Source organism: Nymphaea colorata, chromosome 4 (assembly GCF_008831285.2).
Source record: "Nymphaea colorata isolate Beijing-Zhang1983 chromosome 4, ASM883128v2, whole genome shotgun sequence".
Classification (NCBI taxonomy): domain Eukaryota; kingdom Viridiplantae; phylum Streptophyta; class Magnoliopsida; order Nymphaeales; family Nymphaeaceae; genus Nymphaea; species Nymphaea colorata.
In genome coordinates this window covers 22,204,887-22,232,014 of record NC_045141.1, presented here as the reverse complement: position 1 = coordinate 22,232,014, position 27,128 = coordinate 22,204,887, and the positions used below count along the sequence as shown (strand labels likewise).

The window sequence follows — 27,128 nt, the reverse complement described above, 5'->3', positions numbered from 1 at the left end:
TAAGTTTGTAAGACCCGCCATTTTTTTTTAAGTTTCCTTAAAACTTTTGGAACGTAAATTGGGGAGGAATCAAATAGAAGATCAAATGATTCCTAATGATATTTCAGACGGTTAAGTTTATCATAAATGAGATGGTTATGGAAAAGATAAGGAAAGATAAAGGATAAGGTTGGCGGAAACCATTCTCTTACTGCAGCATTAAACCAGCAAAGAGATTGAGATAATTTGAGAGAAAGAAGGAGAAAGTGAGGAATAGACCCTTGTTTCTGCCATTGGTGGCTGCTGGGAAGGAACCGAAAGCACAAGAAGGCTGTGGTTGGAATTTTATCTCAGATTGATAGGTATTATAATTTTCAATCATGATTGTAGCATGAAGCCTGTATATTTTGAGTTATTATAGATACGTATGCATGTGAATCTATGTATTTATACCCCTAGAAAGAAATAGATGTGTGAGGCGTTCTATGTTGAAACGATATTTGGTGCTCTTCGTCCTAGTATCTTTGATTTTCTAGATTTAAAGCATGCTAGATACTGATTTGAGGTGTGAGGCGTGTTCGTCCATGATGGGTGGTGAAATTCTTTGGTGTTTATGTTAAGTTGTTCCTCCTCGTTTTCTTTATTTATTCCATCGGTGAGAAACCAGTCTAGAATCAACACTACATGCATATATTAGATTAGGGCTGCATTATAACATTTCAAACAAAATGCAAAAAAAAAAAAAGGAATGCAACACGTTGTCGACAGAGGCCATGGCTCTGCTCGACTTAGGGTAAAACCCAAAAAACAGTAAGCAAATAAGAAAGAGAGGAAGGAAATACAAAAGGTTTTATCAACGAGTAGAGGCAGGACAGCGTCAACACAGAGGGGAAAGGGAATGCCCTTGGAGTTTTCAGAGTGAATAAGTCTCTTAATCGGGGTGGTGTTTTGCCCCAAGTAATATCCAAAAGAAAAAGTTACTATTGGTTTTCCAATAAACTTTATGGCAAGTTGAAATGGAAACTTCTAAGTGATGAATTGGGATTCGTCGAACAAAAGGTTCTAAGCAAGTGCGTGAATAGGTTGGATCATTTCACCTAGGACATTAATGAGGACTTTCTAAAAAGCTTCCCATCTGTTTTCACGTTGAGCATCGTTTTTTCTGTTTCGATTGGTAGGTGGTTGTTTTTCTTGTTCAAGTGGGAATTAGGTGACTGGGTATTAAAACCAGTGGTATCCAGATCTCTGCTTTGGAATGATCAGCTCGTATTAGGAGGAAATTGAATGATGAGCTTGTAGTAGGCAAAAGAATGTTTGTTTGTCTTTATGTTTTTCCAAATGCGGGCAGTTGAGTATATAGTTTAGTAAATAGATAAGAAAAAAATGTATATATATATATAACGATTCAGATCATGTAGAAGTACCTCCAACAGTATATGCTTTCTCAAAGGCTAAGAAAATTAGGTCCCGTGGAACCTTATGTTCCTTTTAGCAAACAGAAATTGAATAAAGAAAAAAATTATGTTTATATGCGAAAGTATTATGTAAAAAGTATGTCACAATTTAGGTCGCTTAGCTGGGAGCCAGCAGAATCACGAAACTTGGTTGATTAGAATTTAATCAATGGCAAACTGATTCAAATTTGTGGCGATTCAAGAGTGCTATGTGCCAGCTTTCGACAGTTCCTAAACATAATTTAAGGATTTTTAAATTATTTATATATTTTTTTCATTTTTCGGAAATAAATTTTTAATATTTTTTTATTGAATGACAACCGATTGAGCTAAATTCAAAGACGCAGTAAAACAACGCATTCCTTATTTAATTACTTTCTTATTTTTAGCTTTTCAAAATGTATATGAGTGTCAAAGTAATATTGGCTTACTTTTGTGCAGCTTTGATGCTACAAGGTGGCAGCCTTTTCATCCCTCAAGACATTCTGCGTTTGTGCAAGAGGGCAGTATGGGGAAGCGATTCATTATCATTTTGACCATGATCAGCCTTTTTGGATCACGATTCCAAAAGTGGGAAGAGGTGGGAAACGGCCATATTCGGTCACATGTTCATTTTTTCCTTGGGCGTTTGATACGCCGAAATCAGGACCTGTAGCAGAGGAGAAAAATTTCAAATATCTGATTTCATCAAACAGGGAGTTATTTTTTTTACCGTTGGAAATTTTTTTCTAGCCAAGAGGGGTGAAAAAAAATTTCTTTTTCTACCGTTGGAGGAAGGAAGGAAGGGAAGGAACGGAAGGAAGGAAGGGAAGGAAGAGAAAGGGAGGAGGAAGGGAAGGGAAGGAAGAAGAAGGGAAGGAGAAGAAGGGAGGAGGAAGAAGGGAAGGAGGGAAAAGAAGAGGGGAAGAGGGGAAGAAGAGGAGGAGGGAAGGAGAAGAGGGGAAGAAGGGGAGGAGGGCACCGAGAAGAGGGGAAGATGATCACCCTTCTTCCTTCTTTGTTCGTCTTAACCAGAAACATATTTCTTTTTAATTAAACTGAGAAATAAATTTCTTTTTACATGGAGCTGCAAAGTGCACAGAGGACCTGATTACCAAGAAAAGCTGTGAATCTTTCTCCACAAATGAAAAACGGAAAACACCACAGTCAAAGTGGTTAAATAAAAAATGTACTGAACCAGTATATAGGTCACATGGAAGCAGTTGACAGGCTAATTTGATGGCGACAAATGTGAATAGACCTGTGACAAGTTTACAATGGAATACAAGTACACAGAGAATAAGCATCATAACAAGAAATAGATAAAGCTAAAAAATAATATGCCTGGCATACCAGACCGGTTCAATTGTCTATCAAGTATTGGTGTTCAACCATGATCTCAATATTGGACGCACAAGAAGAACAAATACACATTACAAGGAAATGTCAGTTTGACACTTCCAGGGGCCCAAGGCCTCAGCGTCTCACACTTCTGGAACCAACAATAGCATTCATCATCTTCATTTTTCTAACATCGAGGAGTCACATCCACCAACTCAGTTTTCCCTAATTGGCTCAATGCAATGGGCCACATCAGAAGTTCATGATCAACAAGTGTTTGAGGAGCCTCAATCTGCAAATCAAAGGAGGTAGCTTAAACAAAATCTGGGGAAATTATCATTTTTCAGTAAAGTTGTCACAGGTTACAGTGATCATGTTTCCAGGAGAATCTTCACAAGTTATTTTGTACTAAAGAAGATTGTTCCTGATTTTCCCACCATTAAACATGAAAAGAATTTCTACACTTGGCATGCATGGCGAAATAATGTGGTAGCTAGATTCTCTTTTTCAACATGTCTGATAATTCCTCATGTAAATTTCTTCTCTGAGTGGGGGAACGGGAATCAGTTTCCTAGGAAAAATTTTCCCATGCTCTTCAAACGCAGCCCTCAAGCTTGCTGCATACCTTTCCACCCATTGCTGGTTTTCCTTTTATTAGTGAAACATGCCTCGTTGCAAATTCAACTTGCCATTTGCCACGCAACTCTTGCCTTTCACTACTTCGGTGATCGTTTTATATGGACAAAACTAGCGACTTGTGCTTCTGCATTTGCAAATTTCAGCTTCTCAGTCAATATCTTAACCTATCCACCAAAAGCGATGGAATATCGAGTTCTAAACTACTTTTTTTTTTCCTTCTCTTTTTTGCTTGATCTGAACCCGCATTAAACGAACAGCTTAAGTGCTGGAAACTAGATTGTCGGAACCAAGAAAGCACCACAAATGAATTTCCCTCAGCGTCGGTGACGGTTAGAGAAGCTTCGCACCTTGATGAAAATTTTCCTACCATGCTATTTTTGCACGCAGCCCTGTTCAAAGTTCAAACCTAGGAACCACTTTCTTATTTGATCAATGCTTAATTAGATGGGGGAATTAGTTTAGAACTCGATATTCCATCGCTTTTGGTGGATAGGTTAAGATATTGACTGAGAAGCTGAAATTTGCAAATTCAGAAGCACAAGTCGCTAGTTTTGTCCATATAAAACCATCACCGAAGTACAGAAAGGATTTAAATTTATATCTGAAAAAATCGGATATGGATAAAAATTTAATATCCGATTCAGAAATCGGATCGGATTCGGATTTAATAAATGACATCCGATCGGATTCGGGTTCGGATATACATGAATATCGGATCGGATCGGATTCGGATCAGATTCATTTTTAGACAAATATCCTCTATCTAATACTTGGAAAATGGCAAAATCCGATTCAAAATTCGGATTCGGATTCAGATATAAATATAAAAATCGGATTTGGATCGGATTCGGATATGAATTTGAATCCGAATATATGAATATCCGAAAAAACGGATATGATTAAAGATGTATCCGATCCGTTGACATCCCTACACTCAAATAGTCAAATGGCATGTATAAGCTAAGCAACGAAAGTTTGCACAGCCACGGAGTAGGACTCGCATTCCATGATGTGACTTCGTCGTAGGAAAAACAATAAAAGAACTTGTTAGCAAACTCGTCGAGCTGACAATTGAACCGGTCTGGTATGCCAGGCATATTATTTTTTAGCTTTATCTATTTCTTGTTATGATGCTTATTTTCTGTGTACTTGTATTCCTTTGTAAACTTGTCACAGGTCTATTCACATTTGTCGCCATCAATTAGCCTGTCAACTGCTTCCATGTGACCTATATACTGGTTCAATACATTTTTTATTTAACCACTTTGACTGTGGTGTTTTCCGTTTTCATTTGTGGAGAAAGATTCACAGTTTATCTTAGTAATCAGGTCCTCTGTGCACTTTGCAGCTCCATGTAAATTTCTCAGTTCAGTTAAGGATGCAAACTCCACCTTTCCCCAGCTATCAGTGGCACCGAATTGTTGTATCTGAAATTATTTTGATGCATGGGATGCCCATAAAGACTTCCACATTTTGTTTCCCCGATCCATCTGTTTTTTCTTCTCAGAGGTGACACTTGAAACCATAGGTGTCTTAATGTACTACCTTCTTCTATCACGTATGCATATTCAGCAGCTCTGTTTGGTAGGCATGTACATTGGAATAGTTCCAATACTTGCATAGTTCCCATAGTTGACTTAACTAACTGGCAGCATCTGATCCAGGTTTTGTTTGTCCGTATACAATGATTCAATGACATTGTGCTTGGTACCCCTATGGACAAACTAACTGCTGATATTTGGCAATCATGGTCTTACTCTGTTTATGGGTCTTGTCTGAGTCCACAGAAGGGAGATGCTTATGGCAATCTAAAGGAGAAGCATACCTCTGGGACTTAAACCTCACGCTGCAATATTTTTCCTTTCCTTTTCCCCTTTTGGGGTTCCCACCAAGCCAGAACTTTAAACTTCCTGTCAAGGCAAGAGATGACACTTTTTTTTTTTTTTCTTGATGTGTTTTGATTTCTTTGAACACTTATACCCTTCCAAGCTCCAAGAGTGGATACTGTTTTCTTATGATGGTTACAGTGTCCTTAATGATGAATCACATATAGACTTGGAAAATCTGTCAACCTAATTGTGCGGATTGATTGAAGTATCGGTATCTTCTCTTGGCTGTGTTCTAGATAACATCATTGGACTGTGCATCTAATAGAAACATGCAAGGGAACCCAAGAAACTAGTACAATTTGGGGGCACCCGACGAGTAGACAACTGGTCATGAGTTTTTACCCCATTTTGGCCCTTTGCTGGATCGAAGCTCTTGTTTTAGTAAGTTTTTGAACTTCATGAGGCTTTCATTAAACTTTATGCTACTAAGGAGGTAACTCTGATTATGGCAGGCTAAACCAACATGGCAAGGGGGAATGGCTTCTTCATTTTCAAGGAAAAGAAAAAGAGGAGGGGTTATTTTTTTGAAACATGATCTCTGCATGCATGGAAGTTATTTAGAACTACTTGCAGTTATGTAGTCATGTCATAGGACGCGTTTGCTTACTGGTGGAGAACCTGTCTTAGACAGTAAAATTAAGCCAGCTTGTCTTAGACAATAAAAACTGTAGAAGTATAATGTGTTTCCATTAGTTTCTTTTGAGATCATCTCAAATCATGAGGCCAATATTTTACAGTGGACTTGACAACATGTGTCCTGCACACCACTGAACACAAATCTGTTTGTGTAAATAAAAAAAGAACTATATCACGAATCAGAACTCCTTTTTTCCATGTAGAAAGTTGCGGGCTGATCCTTCTGCTCATCAGTTCGTCACGCCCTCTAGTTACGATGCTCCTCCTTGCTAGTTAGATGCTTCCATCCACGAGAATGTAGCAGGTTGGCTGTGACAATAAAGAGAAAATAAGTTGACTTATCGCCAAGTGTTGCACTTACTTGAAGAGCTCTGTCCAGCAGTCACTAGATTGAACATCGAAATTGAGTTCTCCCCAGGAGTCGAAATTTGTCATCGTTGTCCCCATCGTTGTCGTAATTGCAGTTGAGGAATTGGTGGACATTTCAGATGGGTTCAACTGGTCTTTGGTTTGGTTGGGATTGGCATAAGCAGGTGGGGATGAAGCCAGAGTGTCTAGCGAAGGAATATATCCGTTCCCATTGTCAATATACACATGATTCTGCTGGTAGGCACAAGGAATTTCTGCGTTTTTCAGATTAAGGAAACTTGGGTTCACTTGGATCTGCTCCATGGGGAGATCTTGGGATCGGTCGAACAAAAGGTCCTAAGCAAGTGCGTGCGTGAGTAGGTTGAAGTTTCCCATCCGTTTCATATATATACATTTTTTTCTTATCTATTTACTAAAACTATATACTCAACTGGCCTCATTTGAAAAAACATAAAGACAAACAAACATTCTTTTGCCTAGTACAAGCTCATCATTCAATTTCCTCCTAATACGAGCTGATCATTCCAAAGCAGAGATCTGGATACCACTAGTTTTAATACTCTGTCACCTAATTCCCACTTGAACAAGAAAAACAACCACCTACCAATCGAAACAGAAAAAACGATGCTCATCTTGGAAACAGATGGGAAACATTTTAGAAAGTCCTCATTAATGTCCTAGGTGAAATGATCCAACCAACTCACCCACTTGCTTAGGACCTTTTGTTCGACGGGTCCTAATCCATCACTTAGCAGTTTCCGTTTTAACTTGCCTAATTGCCATAAAGTTTATTGGAAAACCAATAGTGACTTTTTCTTTTGGATATTACTTGGGGCAAAACACCACCCCAATTAAGAGACTTATTCACTCTGACAAAAAACAAAAACAAAGACAAAAGCCTTACAGTGCACGTCAACTTCTTCCATAACTTGGAAGTCTCTGTGTGTATATATATATATCTTCATCTAATGCAAGAGCACAACTTGTTTTTCGTGTTCTGAAGCAGAGCTTCATCTCAGTCTATCTTGGCTACTAGGTAAGGTTCTTCATCACCACCATCTTCTTCCATTGAAAGTTAAGGGAGATCATACTTTGGTTTTCTTTTCTTGGCCTTTCTGTTTGCAGTTAACATGGGGAGATCTCCATGCTGTGATGAAAATGGACTCAAGAAAGGACCATGGACCCCTGAGAAAGACCAGAAGCTTGTGGAGTACATCCAGAAGCACGGCCATGGAAGTTGGAGGGCTCTCCCGAAGCTTGCCGGGCTCAACCGAGAGTTGCAGGCTGAGATGGAGCAACTACTTGAGGCCGGACATCAAGAGGGGAAATTTTACCTTTGATGAGGAGCAGACCATTTTGCATCTTCACTCTGTTCAGGGGAACAAGTAATTACTTCTACCTCTCCTCAGTAAATGAGATTTCACATTGTCCAAAGAAAAGTTGCATGCCAATAGCTTGTGAGCAAGTTTTAATCTTAATTTTTACCTGCTTGTGAAAACAGTATCTATGTTACGAGAAATAATTCAGTTTCACTTTGTGATCGCCGGAAAAAACTTATTTCCTATGTGTTCTCTAGGTGGTCTACAATTGCGACGCACTTACCAGGGCGGACAGACAATGAAATCAAGAATCACAGGAACACCCACGTGAAGAAGAAACTCATCCAGATGGGGATCGACCCAGTTACCCACAAGCCAAGACTAGACCTAAGCATGCTAACAAGTTTGCCTTCACTTGAACAGAGTCTCAGATTACAGACAAACGCGGTGCAACTCGCCGGAATTTACTACCTGCAAAACCTCCTTCAGGACGTGATCAATGCCAAATCCTGTTCCCTGCCCCTTGGATTCAATGAGCAGCCACCAATTCTAAAGAACTACCAACTCGAAAACCTCCAGTCCTATGCCGATCTCCCCATGGAGCAGATCCAAGTGAACCCAAGTTTCTGTAATCTGAAAAACGCAGAAATTCCTTGTGCCTACCAGCAGAATCATGTGTATATTGACAATGGGAACGGATATATTCCTTCGCTAGACACTCTGGCTTCATCCCCACCTACTTTTGCTAATCACAACCAAACCAAAGACCAGTTGAACCCATCTGAAATGTCCACCAATTCCTCAACGGCAATAACGACAACGATGGGGACAACGATGACAAATTTCGACTCCTGGGGAGAACTCAATTTCGATGTTCAATCCGGTGACTGCTGGACAGAGCTCTTCAAGTAAGTGCAAGACTTATATATATATATATATATATATATTCATATGAAAGGTAGAGAATTAAAAATAAAAACGCCTTTTTTTCATTTCAAACGTTTTTTTCTAAAAATACATTTTTTTTTAAGTTTAAAACAGCCAGTTAATTTATCACGTTTTTTCGTGTTTCTTTTGAAAAAAAAACACAGTTTCTACGGCTATGATATATATATATATATATATATATATATATATATATATATATATATATATATATATATATATATATATATATATATATATAAAAATGTTGGAAGCTTGTACAGTTCATACTTCATACTCGTCTCTTCACTAAGAGACACAAAGAATATTTAGAAAAGAAATGAAAAGAATTACAAAAAACAATCGACTCACACATAGTGCCAATAGGCCTCCACACAGTAAGAAAATAGCCTTCTTGACTTGTAATTGCTACAAAACAACCGTATCTGCTGGTCCACAGCTTCCCAACCCCAAACCTCAAACAATAATTTTGAACTGCTAAAAAATTTATCGTTTAATATATATTTAATCTATAAAATATTCAGCTACAAGAAAAATGTACGGTTATATTTTACCTTCCCCTATGAAATATAATTGTATATTTTTCATGCCGTTAACAAAGAAAAGAAAAATTAATTTGAAGAGTATGAAGCAACAGACTTTGGATCAAGTCTCCGAACCTTGTTATGTGCATGCTATATAATGGTGACGAATATGGTGATCACTTGTGAATCAATTTTGAAGTGCATAGAGGGAGAGATCATACTCTGGCCTTCTTGTCTGCGAAGCAGAAGAAGATAAATATGTATATATATTCTGCAACACATCCTACGAGGTTAATAAACAGAATGGGCATTTTAACGCCCTTCATAGCAGTATAACCACCCCTAATGAGTGATAGTGACAAGTGTTAGCACTATATATACTCATTGTAATCTATAAAGAAGTATAATGAGAAAATAGAGCAAGGCTGCGTGATGCTCTTACCGTGGATGTTGGATTGACAAATCCGAACCACGTAAATATGTGTGCATTGTCTTCTTTTTCATCTCCCTCTCAAAAGTTATCATGGTATCAGAGCGATGATCTCGAGAGACCCTGTGATGATAAGGAGCTGAGGGGCAAGCCAACATTTTGCAAGTGTCGCAACTACTGTCGCAGGAGGTAACCCTGCACAAGACTCGCCAGATAGGGCATTCTAGGCGTGACTTTCTCTGGGCCGCGTTTTTTACTAGAGGAGATTCAAAGATCGAGCAAGGTGGCGTTGAATTCGAGCAAGTGTCTAGTATTTTTAGTCCAATTTTTAGATTTTTTGGACAATCCTGCGAAAAGATACAGAATTTACAAGTGCCACAAGTTTCTGAAGTTCAACGGATGCCAACGAAGGAACTAGTGGATCATCAACACAACAACATATTGTCATGGAGACAGGTACCACCATTTTCAAAATTAAAAATGTTCCATTGAATGTCTTAAATTATATGTCATGGTCCAAAGAGCTCCAAAGCTGCCGCTCTGTTCTTAAGTGGGAAATGTAAACTTAGGTTTGTTAATGGAAAAAAATCTAAACCAGCCAATGAAGACCCTAATTATGATGAGTGGTAGTCCAGTAATCATATGGTCATGTCTTGGTTACTGAATTCTATGGATGCTGAAATCGCTGAGAGTTTTTATTATTTGAAACTGTCGAGGAAATATGGAATGCTGCCAAAGAGTTATATAGTGAAAAATATAGTACAGCACACATGTATCAACTCACCCATGAAATTTATGAGTTGAAGAAAGGTCATATGACCTTGAGGGACCACATTGCTATGCTTAGAGGGGAGCGTAATGAGATGGACTTTCATTGTCCATTTTCAACCAACCATGCTCGTATTAAGAGGCAGCGAGATCAAGAAAGAACCTTCAAACTATTGGCTGGTTTAGGTGAAGATTACAAACAAGCAAGAAGCCAAATATCAATGACATCTTGTATGTCGCCTTTGGATATGGTGTGTAATACCTTCTTATGAGAAGAAAAACGGAGGAAGATTATGAAGACCGGTGACACTATTAATACTAAAACTAGTAGTGAAAACATTGAAAAAGTTGTGTTTAATGCCTCGATTAACAAAAAACACGAAAAAATAGAGGTTCAACCATTGTTCAGAATTAGAGGCAAACAACCAGTGCACATACTATAAAAAAGAAGGGCATGTTCGAGAAAAATGCTAGAATTTACATGGTGGACCTACCAACAAGGGAGATTCTTTAAAATAGCAGTATAAACCGTAGACACAGTTGGTTCAATCCGACGAAGGTGAGGTTACTCTTGCAACTATTGTAAAGATTATTAAAATTTTGAATGGCCAGAACCACACCAACACGGTAACTGGTGCATCAGCGTTCACTTCACCTAAAAATCAGCCAGGTATGAACTTAAACCCCTCTTACTAGAAATTACTATTGGATCGTGCATTCAAGTGCATCTGAACATATGTCATGTTTTCACAATAATTTGAAAGATATAGAAAATAAAAATGAAAATAGAACTGTGACTATAGCTGATCGCACCTCCATTAAAGTTGTTGGAGTTGGAAAGGTAAGTTTTTTTGAAAAAGAATTAAGGACTCTTATTTGTGGCATTGACGCCCAGTAGAATTTTGTCGTTAATTTTTTCCCATAAAACTTTTGATTTACATGTGTGTGAAATTTGTCAATATGCTAAAATGACTCTTCCTCCTTTTGGTTTATCTGAAACTGTTGCTAGTAAACCGTTTAAATTGGTGCATGGTGATGTTTGGGGTCCTACCCCAGTAACATCTTATAATGGTTTTAAATATTATTTATCATTTATTGATGACTTTTATAAGGTAATTTGTCCAGCATGAAAGATGAAGGATCAAACACGTCTTCATTTGAACAAACTCTAGATTCTAATTTAGCAGAAAAGTGAATAGCAACTACAGTGGTCGTATTTATTTATTTGATTGCCAACCTCCAATTATAAGTTATAATGCAGAATGGTTTGAATTTAAATGACCATATTTGCCTCATGAAGTTTTTTGTGAAGGTAGATCGTGCTTTGATAGCTATTCAGAAAGCTCAAGTTTGATTTCTCAAGTTTTCCTTCACAGGATCGAGTCTTCGCTTTGGTGAAGAAGGCAGCGATATATTTGGTCGTCTGTAGACCACTTATGGGTTTCATTCTTCTTCATCAAGCATCACACTCTGATACCAAGTTAAAAAATAAAGAAGAAACGAAACAAATAAAAAACAGCAATGAAAAGTTTTTTTTTTCATTAAACGTGCATGGTTTTTCACCATGGAAGGCCACCATGAGCCTTGGTTACACAATGCATAGAACGAGGATAAATAATTGAAGTTCCTATAATGTTGGCAACGATAAACATGGGAAACTAAATCTGAAAGATTTTTTTCCCTTTATCATTAATTTTGATTGATCTTACTCAGATTTTTTCTTTGAATTTCTCTAGAACGGTTGTCTTTCAATATTATCATTAACACTATAATTTTGGTGGCCATAAACATGAGAAACTAAATCGGAAACTAAATCTAATTTTTGTGAAAAGATTTTCTTTTTCCTTTATCATTAATTTTAATTGATCTTGCGGGGATTCTTTCCATAAATCTCTCTAAAACAGTTGTCTTTCAACCTTATCGTTAACAGAATGAGACAAGGGTAGCAGAGGAGCAAGCACGGCAACACATAAGGGAATTGCTATGGTATGCATGGAGGAGGCTGACTAGGGAGCTGCTCTCTACACAACAGTTCAAGCAAGTGCTACTTAACAAACCCTATTTGCTTCCTTGATGCTATTCTTTCTTCACCTTTTATATGGACTAAAATCCTATAGATTATGATCTCTACAATTGTTTATCGAGCAACTTGTCCTGGATTGTCTTGGAGTGAATAGATGGTTTGTGAGAATTTCAAAATCAAGGGCCACATTGCACTGAATTTAAAAAAAAATCAAGATGTTAAGATAGCACACTTCATAGTGGCCTCCTTGTAAGAATGCTATGCTAAATGGATATGTGAGGTTAGGTTGATCAATCAACTAACGAACAACTTTCCACTAGATGATAAATTACTAAAAACCTGGTTAACTTTCATCCTCATTCATGCAAATACATGCTCGTATGCACTGTATATTAAACATATGACATAACTATGCATATGCAGTATGCTTGTGTATACACAACACTACATGGTAGGCAGATAGACAGGCATCATGCACAAATAGTGAATATTATAAGTTAGAACCTTTGTTATTATCTATCTCTAGTTTCATGGTTTCCTAAGTTCAACAAAGAATACACCTTTTTCATGTGACTGCAATGTGCAAATAGGATTTGGAGTAAGAAAAAACAATGACACAAAATTCGTTGACTTTCAAAAATCATCATTTTTACAAAGCACAATATGGAGTATATTTTATAGCAAACAATCATATGGTAAAATGTTCTTGGATAGATTGAACTAATGAGAGATTTTTGGTCTTCATGCACAATGAATGCACATTTACATACACATACAAACATGTACATACACAATGGATATGAAAAATATGCTCATACAGTATCAAGTCGCTCCAAAGCTGTTTCCATACGAGCATTGTCTACATACACAAGGAATGGCTCCTTGAGGTCCCAAAATATAACCTTTGCACCTAGAGATTAAAAAAGGAAAGCATAAGTTGTTGCTAACTTGTAGACAAGAAACAAAATAGAAAAAGGATAGAATTTGAACCATAAATAACATGTCAGATAAAGTTACTTTGTCATAAATATTCCCTAAGAGAGTACAAACTATAATAAGTAGCAAGAATAAGATGTCCTTGTAATTTGAGTAATGGGTTCAAAATTTTCTCAGATGTGCATACCGCATTCATTTGGAAAAAATAACAACATTGTTTCCTTAGAATGGTTACTGAAGTTCAATGAAAAGAAAATCCTTCACCATCCAGCAAGGCAACACAAAAACCAATCATTAACAATTGTAGCTTCTATTCAATCATTCCTTCAGCTTTAGTTTCAGGCTTTCTTATTTGTTGCTATGACATATCATTGACCAATGTCAACAATGAGAAAGTAATGCACATGTATTATGTGTGGTAGGTGCTTTATACATAGTATAGACGAACATACATAAATATATATGTTTTATCCTGTAATTTATTTTCTTGTGTACTTTTATTTTTTCAATTATAAGGTTTTTTTTCCATTTGTATGACCAACTAGTTGTTGCATTTGCCAAACGTTAGTTTATGGCTCTTGAATTGCCTAATGGCTATATTTTGTCTGTCATTCGGTGCACATAAAAGTTCATGAACCCACTTTATACATTTTCTTGTGTATCTTATATAAAAATATATTTTTTTTCTATTTTTATGTGTTGTGCACTCAAATTAGTTTTTCTTACTTGATGTACAAGCACTTGTTCATGAGGTTTTTCTTTTTGTAGAATAATTTTTCTGGATTGCTTGAGCATGTTAATTTGAGCTCTTGCTTCACTGTCTTTTTTGTTTTTCGTTTTTTGTACCTTTCTTCTGATTCTGTTTTTTTTTTTTTTTTTGGGTCTGTAAAACAATCTGTTTGGAGGAACCAACAGTTAGTTAACAGTCAACTGAACCACCCATCAGACCCTCTCCTTATATATATAATGCATTCTGCTGTGCCAGGGGTGGTGCCCAAAGCAAGCGCGGTATTCTCTATTGAGCGTTATTTGGGTACATGCCAGGGCTGTTGTCTGACATTGTAACAAGGATTTTATGAGATATTATGTAGGAACTATGAAAGAAACTATTAAACATTGTCTTAGTGAGGAGACGAGTATGAAGTATGAACTATACAAGTTTCCAGAACCCCACACATATATATATATATCATAGTCATAGTCATAAAAAATGTGTTTTCTTGAAAAAAAAAACCAAAAAAACGTGATAAATTAACTGGCTGCTTTAAACTTTAAAAAATGTGTTTTTTGAAAAAAATGAAAAAAGCGTTTTTAACACGTTTTTTTTCATGTTTTTTTCTCTTTTTTTCACATTTTTTTATTTTTTAATGTCTAACAGTTTTTTTCTCTTTTTATAGTTTTTATTTGTTGCAAATGTATTTATCTTTTAATGTTTGTGCTATTAGTTTCTTATTTATTTTATTTTTCTCTCATTTTTATTTTTTTTTTAATTTTTTAAAAATTTACGTACTTTTCTCATTTTTTCCAAGCTTACCGTATTATATCTGAGAAAAACCTCATGCTTAGAGTTTTTTTGTAATTCTTTTCATTTCTTTTTTCAATATTCTTTGTGTTTTTCAATTCCTCTTAATGGAAAGCGTTTGATTCATCGAAAAAAAAAAGGATCTTTTATTAGGGGCATGATTTGCGTCCGAGCTAACATCCTCTAGATTTGAGAATGGGGACTTAAAAGATTAGGCTCTCTCCCAATCCCACCTTTTTTCAATGCAAAATAAGGATTTCAAGTCAAACTTAAGATCCTGAATCATGGATTTTACTTTGGACGTTTTGCCAGGTTTGAAAAAACATAGATCCATATTAGATCTATGGATTTCAAATATGAAGTAATCAAATCCCCGTAATCCCAATTAACCGGGATTAACCTCTGATCCCATGTCCAAGGTAAAAAGTAAAAAAGTACAAGCATATGACCTCAATCTTATATTGTCTCGACTAAACTGATGCAAGAGTGGATGCGTGACTTTTGAAAAAGGGGAGATCAATGCATGGATATGATTAGAATTTTCAGGAAAAAAAAGCTTAAAATAATCCTTTGGAAATAACTACTCAATCGTACCCACATGCGTGTGCACAAATGCATGCACATAGCAATGCAAACAAGATGAGTAAATGTTGATTGCAATGGCACTATTTGAATGTTTCGGCAGTCATTGAACTTCTGGTGATGAATGGGGTGATCTTTTTGTGCATTGTGCTGCCGTCACCAACGCCCATCATGTTATCTTTCTTGCGTTCTACCTTTTGCTGCCTTTGTTTGCTGGTAAACTTAAATATGACTGGTGCCAACCCCTCATCCACAAGGTCAAAAAAAGGTTTTCTTTGTGGAAGTCAGCTACCCTCTCCTATGATGGTCGACTATGCCTCCTCAACCACGTCCTTAGCAGCGTTATTGGCTTCTGGACGTCGGTCTTTCCTCTTCCTAAGAAGGTGCTTGGGCTGCTGCATCTATGGCCAATTTTTTATGGGGATGAAATGATAACCCTAGATCAAGGCACCTTATTGCTTGGGACCAAATTTGCAAACCTTACTCGGAGGGAGGCGTGGGATTACCACGTCTCGAAGAATGGTCTAAGGCGTGTCAGGTAAAATGGTCCATTCCATCTGTGCTCATGAAGTAAATTGGGCTACATTTTGCCACAAAAAATATGTTACTCCAAAGAGTTTATAGGTTATTAAGTCCAAAGCGAAACAATCAAGAACTGCATTATGTCCTGATATCCTATTAAGGAAAATGCTGTGTGGCAGATCAACAGAGGTGAGATAAGCTATTGGTATGGTAAATGAGAATGTCATGTTCTAGTTGATGCCCTCCTAGAAGAAGAACTTTTATTTCTCCAAGAATCTAGAACAATGACCATCCAGCAAATTTTAGAATCTGATTTCTTCTTTGTTCTTGAATTTGGCACAATTCTTCGTAGGCTTTGCATGCCCAAACCTCAATTGGGAAGTGGTATGGATATTCTTCAGGGAGGTCTGCCCTTGAAGCTAAGGTGAGAGATACTTGGGAGGATACTAGAGAGAAGTAGCCTAAGGAAACTTGGAGTGAATTTATTTGGAACAAAGATGTTCGTCATTGTGGCTGTTGGTTCACTTACATTGCTTTAAATGGTCGTCTTTCTACTCAAGACAGACAAAAGAAGAGGGAACTTTCCCTAGCAAATCTATATTCTATTTGTACTGTTGCTGAGGAGTCAAATGGGCATGTAGCCAATATATTCCAATATAGCTTCAAACCCTGCATATTCATGTGAATCCGGATCATTATTTCCATATACTAATTTAGTACCGAATAAGTACATTATCCATAGTTTTTTGGGACTGTTATTCAAATAAGGATATGTAGTTTGGAATTATATGAAGCCAAGCTTTGACATTGAAGAGAAAATTGACATAATTAACAACTACATTAAATGAGGTTTAATTCAAATGTGGATCTAGGAAAGGAGGGATGGTTGAACCTAATCCGCCCCAATCCGCCCCAATTATCATCCCACCAATGGCTTGCTCGAAAAAGTTTTCATAAACAATGGCAATGGAAAATCTACGAAGATATAAAGGGTGAGAAAGCGAGTGAAGGCGAGAGAGACCAGAGGGCGGGGAAAGGATAAGGAGTTGAGATATTTTAGAAATTATTTAAAAGGGAATGGCTTTTTTAGTTTTTTTTACTTTTTTCAAGAAAAAGGTTTGCTTTCAAGGGTATTTTTGTCATTAACCATACTGGTGTATTGTATTTTTGTCATTAACCATACTGGTGTACGAAATTTTCATGCATAATAAGATATACATGACCGGCTTCGCTTGATGGGTAATTGGGTGGTAGATGTAGGTTTTAATTTCACAAAGAGTGCGACCAAATTTTTAAATTTTTTTAACTTCTTAAAGATTGGTTAAAAACCAACATCTTGTTCAAGGAGTCTTTTTAAAAGCGAGTTATTTGTACGTTAACTGTGACTAGACTAGACTATGTTTGGTGCATATGTATAAGGAAATCAACTACTTAAAACAGTTGCTTTAGTAACAAAACATTGACCTAAAATTGTTATCGATTCCTTAATTACAATCTTGATTATATACTAAGACATGTCATGCAGGAACCGTTGTTTTGGTAACATGTAGTATAAAACTCCTCAAAGCTATTTTCCCCTGTGTTTGGCTTTGCGATGAAAGATGGACTCCCTAAATATTATTGGACTCAAACCTTTGCTTCTATTCTAGTCCAATATGTAGCTCCTTAACCTAGCAATTTATCTTGGTATAAATCTTTTATGGAGGGCTGGTCGAACTGGTGGGCTAGTGAAAGCCGAGTTGTTATGGAGGGCTAGTCGAACTGGTGGGCTAGAGAAAGCCCAGTTGTTAGTTTGATTCCCATGGAGCTATTTCTCTAGAATGCAAATGCAAACGACATATATGTTGCACTCCAATTAGTTACAAATATAGCTGGCATCGAGGGTGAAGGTAAGAATTTTTCATGAGGAATGAATTATAGTTTTAAAATTTTAACAAGGGTTGAAATATAATTTTTCAAAATATTTATATAGGATAAATGATTTTTTTTTTTTAAATTTTACATGTAAGTTAAAAAAAAATTCTTACCTGATCTCTGCCCAAGTTCAAGGACTCGGTGCTTCCATCATTCCCTACGTCATAGATAACTAATTGGCATATTCATATTATAACAATAAGATAGAAACCATAGAAACAGTAAAAATTCTAATTTTTATAGATACTGAAACTCATAGAAAAGAAAATGGATTTATAAATGGAATCAAATATGCAGTAACAGTCATATCAGGGCGTCGTCAGATCGAGCACGCCCTGCTTGAAAACATTTTTTTTTTAAAAAAAAAAGAAAAAATAAAGACGTGTCGGCAATTATGGGCGTTGAATCGAACCGGTACGACACTGGAGCTAATAGTGACAGCACTACGTCAAAACCATGTGAAAGCTAGCTTAGGATGCGTAGGACTCTTCTTTTACCACCTCACTTTCACTTTACCCTCAGTAATTTGGTAAGATAAAGTTTTTGGTGGGTACTAAATACATTTGATTGCTCACTTTCACTTTACCCTCAGTAATTTGGTAAGATAAAGTTTTTGGTGGGTACTAAATACATTTGATTGTGGTGTTGATATCTAAGTCACATGTTGATGGGATGACGTTAATTTTGCTCTTCTGTTAACCGATCTCACTTTTAAAGCACCGCATGTGATATGTAACACCATTGTTCCCCAGTTATGGCATCTGCACTTTTACAGTTTAATTGAACAATTAATGAAGCGCATTACGGGTCTGGTTTTACAGCCATGTCCAACTTGGATTTCTAAATGGATCCTGGATCAGGCGTGCATGGTTTTGGATTTGACAAGGCAAAACGGATCCTAGTTATAGTCCAACTTGAATTCAGTATATGGGTCGGGTATATGAATTTGAGTTTGAGTCCTTAATTTGATAAGGATCTGACTGACCTGACTATACATGGAAAGCCATATCTTACCTTTGTAATTGAATGTGGATTCGGTTTCAAAATTTCAAGTAAGAATATAAGTCATTAAATCAGTTGTCATAGACAATGGATCTGTCTCAAAACCATTACGAGTGGATCCAACTTGGACCAGATCGGAACTCTCACCAAAATCTTATCGCTCATCCTCATCACTGAAATCAAACTCCATATGGATGGATACATGGTCGTTGATTTCACAGGAAACAAGGTTTGGATCATATTCTTTACACAAGAGAGAGTGAGAGAAAAGCAACCACTTTTTGCCAGTACCGGAACTTGCAGTTTCAAATCACCTCTTGGTGATTTGAATTTCAGATTTTATATAGCGATGTCAATATTATTATATTAGGCCTGGGTATCGGGCCGGGCCGGGCCGGCCCGTCAGGCCCAAGACCTGGCCCGATTATTTGACATACCAGGCTGGGTACCGGGCCTGGACTCGACCATGCCCGAGGCCCAGCGCGGCCTGTTTTTGTTAACTGGCGGACCGGGCCGGGCCGGGTCTTGTCGGGTCAGCCTGATGCCCACACGACCGTCTTCGCCTCCTCCCCGTCGGCTCTCCGCCCTGCCAACGACCCCATCGGCTTCCCTCCGTTCCCAGACGGCGACCAAGGCAGCCGTCCGCTCCCTTCCTTCCCCGACCTCTTCCTTCCATCGGAGATTTTCTGTGTCGCTCTCCCGTGCAGCAACAAAGTGTGATGTAGGCGATCTTCACCATTTCCAACCCCAAAACGCAAACAGAAAGAAAGGACGGGAAACCCTAGCAAAACTAATCTTCGCCAGGCACCAACATGCTTCCAATGTACGCGATCAAGCGCGCTTGCCCCTGATGCGCCTTGCCAATTGGATATCCTTCGGCATGATCGTCACCCTCTTGGTGTGGATGGTGCACAGATTGGTGTCCTGAAGTGCTACAATGGCGCTGGTCTGAAACCTCAGATCGGTCTTGAAATCCTGAGCGATCACACGGACGAGACACTGGAAGGGTAGCTTTCAGATGAGAAGCTCGGTACTCTTCGGTGGGCTTGTTCTCCAGCGGGTTTGTCGCCGACGACGCCGTTGATGGCAACCATGAAAGAGACCAGCGTAGTTCGACGACGACGAACGGGAAAATGCAAAAGGGGAGGGAGGGCGGCAGGGCGCGGCGGAGGAAGGAAGACCTAACGGGCCGTCGGGCCAGGCTGGGCCTAGAGAATGATAACCGGGCCCGACCCGTTAAGATCTCGGGCCGGGCCGGGCCGGGCTCACTCAAGTTGAAGTTGAGCACGATAAAGAAAATATTTGACCCGAACCCGGGCTGTACCCGAACCTGGCCCGGCCCAACGCCTAGGCCTAAGCAATGTATCTAATTTGAATCAGATATCTGATCAAATCTAAAATATCAAATGTAAAAAGGTTTAATATCTGACTAAGAAATCATCGGATCAGATAGATTTAAGAAATGACATCTAATCAGATTTAGATTTGGACTTACAAAAATATCCGATCATATTTAGTTTTAAATAAAAATCCTAAATCCAATGCTCTTACATTCTGAAAACGAGTCGAACTCGGTTCAAAATTCATATTTGGATTCAGATATGAATAAAAATTGGATTCGTATTTGAATCCGAATATAGGAATAACCAAAAAATCCGAATATAGGAATAACCAAAAAATCCTGGATATGTTACAAGTACATCGAATTTGAATACGATCCATTGGCATCCCTAATCTTAAAGATGAAAACAGTCCTGTTTGCTGAATATAGCTAATCTAAATTCGGCTTCATACCCTGTTTTCTAAAACCAAAATCGAATCCAACTAGCATAAGAATTAAGATCATCTGATACTCATATGAAACTGCGACATGAGATCTGAACAGTAATCAGATTCAGATCTGCTGATGATGGTAAAGAAATTCAAAACCTGACATGTAATGAATCGATTGCAGCTATTGTAGCAGCCATCTTCGGGGCGTAGGAACAGCAGGGGCCCGCCCCATGCATACGTCCAGACGCTCTCTAACAAGTTCTGTGGGACTACAAATCCCGTTTCGTGATCTAATGAAACTCACTTTCTAATGAAATGGAACTCGCTTTTTGGAGTCCACATGATTTTGGACCCCCACCAATCTTGTGTGCTTGATTTTTTGTGGCTCAGTCTGCCTTAGTTGGCAGCGCGAGACTTTATCATCAAAGTGGGATTGTATTGTACCAAGTAAAGCTCATTTTTTAGTGTTTTTACTGATCATAAAGACATGGTCCTTGCATCTTTTAAAGAGAGATGCCATGCCACCTTTAGTGTTGGTGAATTTTTGAGACTCTTTCTTTCTTCCACCCAATTGATTGATATATTCACAACCAGAATAGTTGGTGTTTCAGATCATCTCTTCCTTCTTATCCTCCAGATTCTTGTTCGCACTGGTTCGCTGCATCCTCCTGATCCATCACATCTGCTTTTTTCCCTATATACGACCAGTAGATTGCCCAACCAACCACCTCAAGCAGGTCTTTTTTTTTCCGGCCCGATGGTCAAAATGACCATAATACCCTCCAATCGAGCACAAACTGGTAAAAGTCGAAAGCTATTCTGTCTGTGTCACTTTGGTCAAATTCAGCCCAAGCTACTAGGGGCAGAGGCAGGTGCAGTAGCGGAGCTATGTAGGCTGCCGTGGGCAGTTGCCCACACCAGTAACAATTATTTTATTTTATTTTATTTGTATGTGGACGTCTTACAATCATTTACTTATTTATATCTGTTGTGCCCCATAAAATTTCTACAACTATGCTCCTTAGCCAAAAATTTATGGTTTCGCAACTGTACAGGTGTGGCCATTGTGTGGGTAATTGCCTACACAGAAAATGCTTACTTTTATATGGATACTTCAAGGTAACTTTTCTCATTTACGTATTGGTGCTCCTTAGAAATTTAAAATTTCATAACGACTGCCCTTTAGCCAGAAGACCAAGATTAACCCGGGCTCAATTGATTAGAGTGAGAGATAAGTTACTTTATGGGCTCATTAAACATCTTCATGTTGGAAACTTTTGCATGTTTAAATGATCACCGGATGATTGGACTTTACAAAGACCAGCAGACTTAAGTTGCTCTCATTTCAAGCATTTCCCTTTCTGTCTTCTAACTTAAACAATATCTGCAAACTCCGCCCCACATAATCAATTTACTAAACTAACAAGGTTTTGCATCCGGCAAGCGACAAAGTCTCTCTGCATTGGGTGGTTTTCGGAAAAAAGAAAACATAAAAAAAGAGCTCTAAATTTGTAATAATCTCGGGCTTTATGAGGCTCCTGTCTCATTAATTTCATATAAACCAATTAAGCCGCGTTGATTCATCTGCTCATAGTTCTGGTTATGTTTGAGAATCCGTACTTAAGGAAAGCCTTCAATTTGAAGTGAGATAAATGCAGACGGCATAACAGTACACGTTGTAGCTAAAAAAGGCCAGATTTGGATACATCCAGGAGTCAGTCCAATGCACATCATGTTTCGAAACTTTGGGCGACAAAACAAGAACAGTTAGATGTCAGAAATTTATTCTTAGGCCCGATGCTATGTCACGGTAAAACTTTTTATTCTACGATCAAGTGTCGCGTTGATTCTACATTGTCACCTGTTTGCTTCAAGACAGCCACAAACACGGTTCTGGTGATACACAATCCCCGTGGATGAAAGTGACATGGGAATAAATATTAGCATCAGAAGGATGACTCTCTTTTTCCCGATCTAAAAGTTAAAATGGGCAGGAATTAAGTCCTGGAATTTATTCACTTAATGCTGATTTTATCTCGCTGTCCAGGAAATCAACGGTCTACAATGCACCGGATTTTCACTGTTCTTGGAAAAACAGGCTTCTATGCCTGAAAAGCAACGGCTATACCCAAATGGCTTGTCTAGGAAGCAGCTTGTCTAGTGAACTTTTATGCTAGTAATTAATGTTCAATGGCCCTAACATTATACATGGATGCAATATTTGGGTAAAAGTAGAAGTAAAGAAATTGACGATTATCTGATGTCCAAATTGGATGTTATAACTAGAGAAAGCTATGACCATTAACCTTGAAATTCTCATTTCTACATAATCTTAACATTGGATTTTCATGGTTCATTTTCAAATTATATTTGTTGACTTTTTATATATTCGTCCAAATAGTTGGATTTATGAAAAATATTTAAAAAATGAGGATATATATATATATATATATTAAAATCAGCCGGCTACTTTTACGGCCATATGGTTAGTTTTTTATCTTGTATTGCTAAAAACCATTATAAAAATGTATTTATGATTACCAGTTACTTGGTTTCGGCTTTTAGTAACAAAATGCTTACTGACACAAAATAAAAAAAAAAGCTACCTGACCGTAGAATTAGCCGGCTGATATATATATATATATATATATATATAACAAGAGGGCATTTTTGGGAGCACGTGACTGGCGCTGGAGAAAATATAGGAAGGAAAAATAAAACGAAACAAAGAACAACATTAAAATTGAAGATGAAGCAATAAAAAAAAAAAGCAAACTATATTGAGATGCAAATGGATAAAATAGATCACACAATATATTGAAATAGAAGATGAAAGCTAAATCAAGACAGGAGTGATCGGCAATCGAACGAAAGCCAAGAAAACTGTACAATACACGAAGGAGAGCTTGGCGTTTTGGGCTTCACAAGAAGCGTACTGCTTATTGACAGTTACATAAGCTTCTAGAATAAGTGCATCATGAAAAAGCCACTGCTGAATTATTGTAAAAGCTTTAACCGATTAAGATATTACGTTGCACAGAATATGCAAATGCCTTCTATCACGTTCACCGATGATCTTAATCCATAAACAAAACCTTCGGCGCAAATTAAGTAAATGCTTTTGTTAATTTATGACATGAAACTTTTGAGCTCATCCGATTCAAACACAAGGCATTCCCTCAGATCCCTAAGTCTAAAACCAGCATGCTCCAAGTTGCTGCCTTCGAAAGGAAGGTTCTGACATCTTAAAGGAAAAAGAAGAAAAGGAAGAACAGTAAGGAACACAGAGAACTTTTTAAGCTTCCAGAAATTAATAGCTTGTGCACCAGAACTTTATTTCAAAGATGAATCATTGGACCATCGTCAACCTAATAATCGGAGAGCATCACAATGGTAGAAAAAACAAATAACAGGAACAAAGAGTTTAAACAGCCCCATTGTTTAAGAAACTCGGAAAATGTGAGCAGGAAACTGAAGTGGAAGCTGTGCTCTCAGTTCCACATATGTGACACCAAACTCTTTGCAGCCGTACAGGATCTTGTAAGAAAACTCTCATTCCCGATCCCCAATGCGAAGGAAAATTCATTAACGTGATTCCCGAAGCATCTTCATTATTACCAGAAAATGACTTATCTAACATGGACTTCGAGTCAGTATCTGTTTTTCAGATGTTTGCAGGAACTTCTGAGAAGCAACAGTGAAGTGAGAGACACATGTACCGAAAGAGGTAACATGTCAGCTTGAAATTCAAATATAACAACCTAACCTTCTTTTGGTTCATTAACCACTGGTGTACCATAAAGAGGAGCTCCATTCCCTACGCATACAGTGGCTCACTAATCTCACTGTGGTCTAATTTGTTCTACGAGAGCACCACTCTCTGTGAATCATTTTTTTTAAGGCTTTCACTTTCCATCTGATCACAAGTGGTAGAAGAAGGTCAGGGTTTTCCTTTCAAACTCGATCGAACAGAAGGTGAGGCGGGTGGGTCATCCAGTGCAGTTAGGACTATCAGAGTTTACAGACCAGTATATCCTGGCTTCTGTCCTCCCTCCTGCACTTTGTCGTCAACTAGAGGCATTCTTTAAACCACCACAGACTTCTAGGGAAATTATTAATATATGATTCAAGGAAGTCAAAAGGAATTTCTTGGAAAAAGGAGTAAATGTGCATTAAACAAGAGCTAAATCTAAGGTAAGAAGAAGCAAAGGACTCTTCCAGACCTTCATAACACGCTTCTCTGTATGCTTGTTTTGCTTTCAACGAGGGCACATCTTCACATGCTGTCAGAATGCGTCGTGTAGATAATTTGTTTTTTAGATGCCATTCATTCGTTTCCCATTCTTTTTCTTTTGTGGTGTCTGGAAAATATGTGCTCTGTCCTTCCTCCCAAGTTTTATCACTTCATGAGATTGACTAGTCTAGGGTTTTGAGATGTTCAAAGGACAAAAATGTCCCCCTCTCTCTCTGTCTCTCCATCTTTCTCTCGGCTCTTTGGATAGTTTGAAATGGCTTGTCTATCTTTTACCTGTCGCACTAACCTTTTGCATAAACTAAATTACTTAAGAAGTGAGGGAGCTAGTTTAACCTGTCCCTCTTGCCATCACAGTTCGAGCAATGTAAAAAGCTCTGACACAAAACCTTTTAAAGCTTAAATCTCAGAAAAATTTACCTGGGTGAGTTTGGAGAAGCCTGCAAATGAAGTATAGAAAAGTTGGAAAACGTATAAGCATAACCAGGCCATCTGCTACCCACAGCTGCTTGCAGTAACTCTATTCCTTTGGTTTTCAGTGGCAAGATTCCTCGAACAGAAACAGGCTTTTTTTTTACACGAGAAATCAGGCTCCCAAAACTTCAGCTTGAATTCACCATCTTGGTCTTGCAAAGCAGGAGGATGAGCATATGGGAGTAGATTTACTGCTTCAGCTTTCACCTGCTTCTCTTGGGCATATCTCAAATTAGATCTTACTGCATTTGCCAATCAGGAACAACGCAACGTTTCATGTAAAACCAAGAGGAACACACGTTCCTACATGATGTGACCTGCTATTTATTTGCATGTCCAAGAAGATAAGCGTCACGTCTCATGCCTCGGGCCTTTTACTGCAACACTGGAAAGCAGCATATTGCGCCAACATTCTACAGTAAAATCGTGAACGCCATTAATTATTTTCACCTTTCTAACTAGAAGTTGTAATGATTATGATCAATTTATAAAGATGAACCCGGTGTTGAATATCACTTACATTTGAAGATTAATAACTTAAGGTCAGGATCTTGGCTTTTCCTTCACATTAATTTCACAATAAATGGAAAGGTTATAAAAAGTGATCAGTGTTATAGCTAGTAATTAAGAAGCGGGAAAGAAGAGGGCGATCCAAGGGGGAGTCCTGTCCTGACACTGGAGAGAGTTCCATGGCTTTTGACAGAGGGCTACATGTAGAATTTAGTAATATTTAGCCTAACACCCCCTTGATGAGGGAGGATGGGATGGCATACTTTATTGGCCTGTGGTAGGGGAAGGCAATTCTGACTGTCGGTTCCTAGATGCACCCAAAACCCAAAAGAATCCCTTTACCAATGCACAATGGTAGTGAAGGCATTAAAAGCAAAAGATTTTTCTATTAAAATACAGACGTTTGGATATCTCTTTTAAGAAAGACTAGCAAGATCCTTCCCTCTAGGCACCCCCACATGTTTCTAGGCAACACTGGCAATGTTGAGAGAGAATGACAAATGTGTCCTTTGACCTCCATCTCTCTAGATGCTATTGTGAACAGGAGTTTTTTTTTCCAACCGAAACAATGATTATGGCCACTACAAATTTCCCCATACTTTGTAAGTGTCCTTTGTTTCCGATGTTGGACTCTGGAGTTTGGTAAAATTTGTCGCCAATGGAAATATGTTTTTGTTCTTTTTTTTTTTTTTCCTTTGACAGTTTTCAGATGGAAAATATCTTTGGCATTCGGTGCTATCTGATTGGCAGATGATCATTTCCCAGATCTCACAGTAATGCTGCAGAGAAGGAAATAGACAGAGAAATGTGTCCCACCACCTGAAATAAAATTCTTCACACATTTGTGCGTCTAGAATGTTAGTCAGGATATTATTTCTACATCTTAGGGTTTGGCAGAAAACCAAACATGAAAAATCATTGATGAAATGAAGAACTGAAGATTTCCTGTCATTTTAACCATAAAAGAACAAAGGGACATAAAAAATTCTGTCTAAGAAGAGAAGAGGTTATTTTGATAATCTTTTTCCTGGGAAGAACAATAGCTTGCGGTTGGTTGCTGTTCACTGGTTGAGTCAAACCCACAAAGTTAAAAAGGCAATACAGCTTTCCATTCAGCCACAGAGAGAGAGAGAGAGAGAGAGAGAGAGGTTTCCTCTTGTCTGAAATACAAAGAAGAGAGGGATATTTCTCCATTTCTTTATACTTTTTTCTTCCTTTTATTTTCCGTCTACAGCCACACGTACTCCTATGGGATGCCACATTTTCCCATCAACATGAATAATTCATGTTCTGGTTGATAACCTTTTTCTTTTTTCACTTTCCCTGTGCCTTACAGAGAGATCCTT

The 27,128-nt window shown here is 37.9% G+C and overlaps 1 protein-coding gene and 1 pseudogene across 1 annotated transcript in view; both read left to right on the top strand.

Annotated features, from left to right (window-relative positions):
• LOC116253370 (probable transcription factor KAN2) overlaps window positions 1-27,128 on the top strand; it is a 55,225-nt gene that overhangs the window by 23,793 nt on the left and 4,304 nt on the right. The window lies entirely within an intron of this gene.
• Window positions 7,294-8,517, top strand: LOC116253248 (transcription factor MYB41-like; annotated as a pseudogene).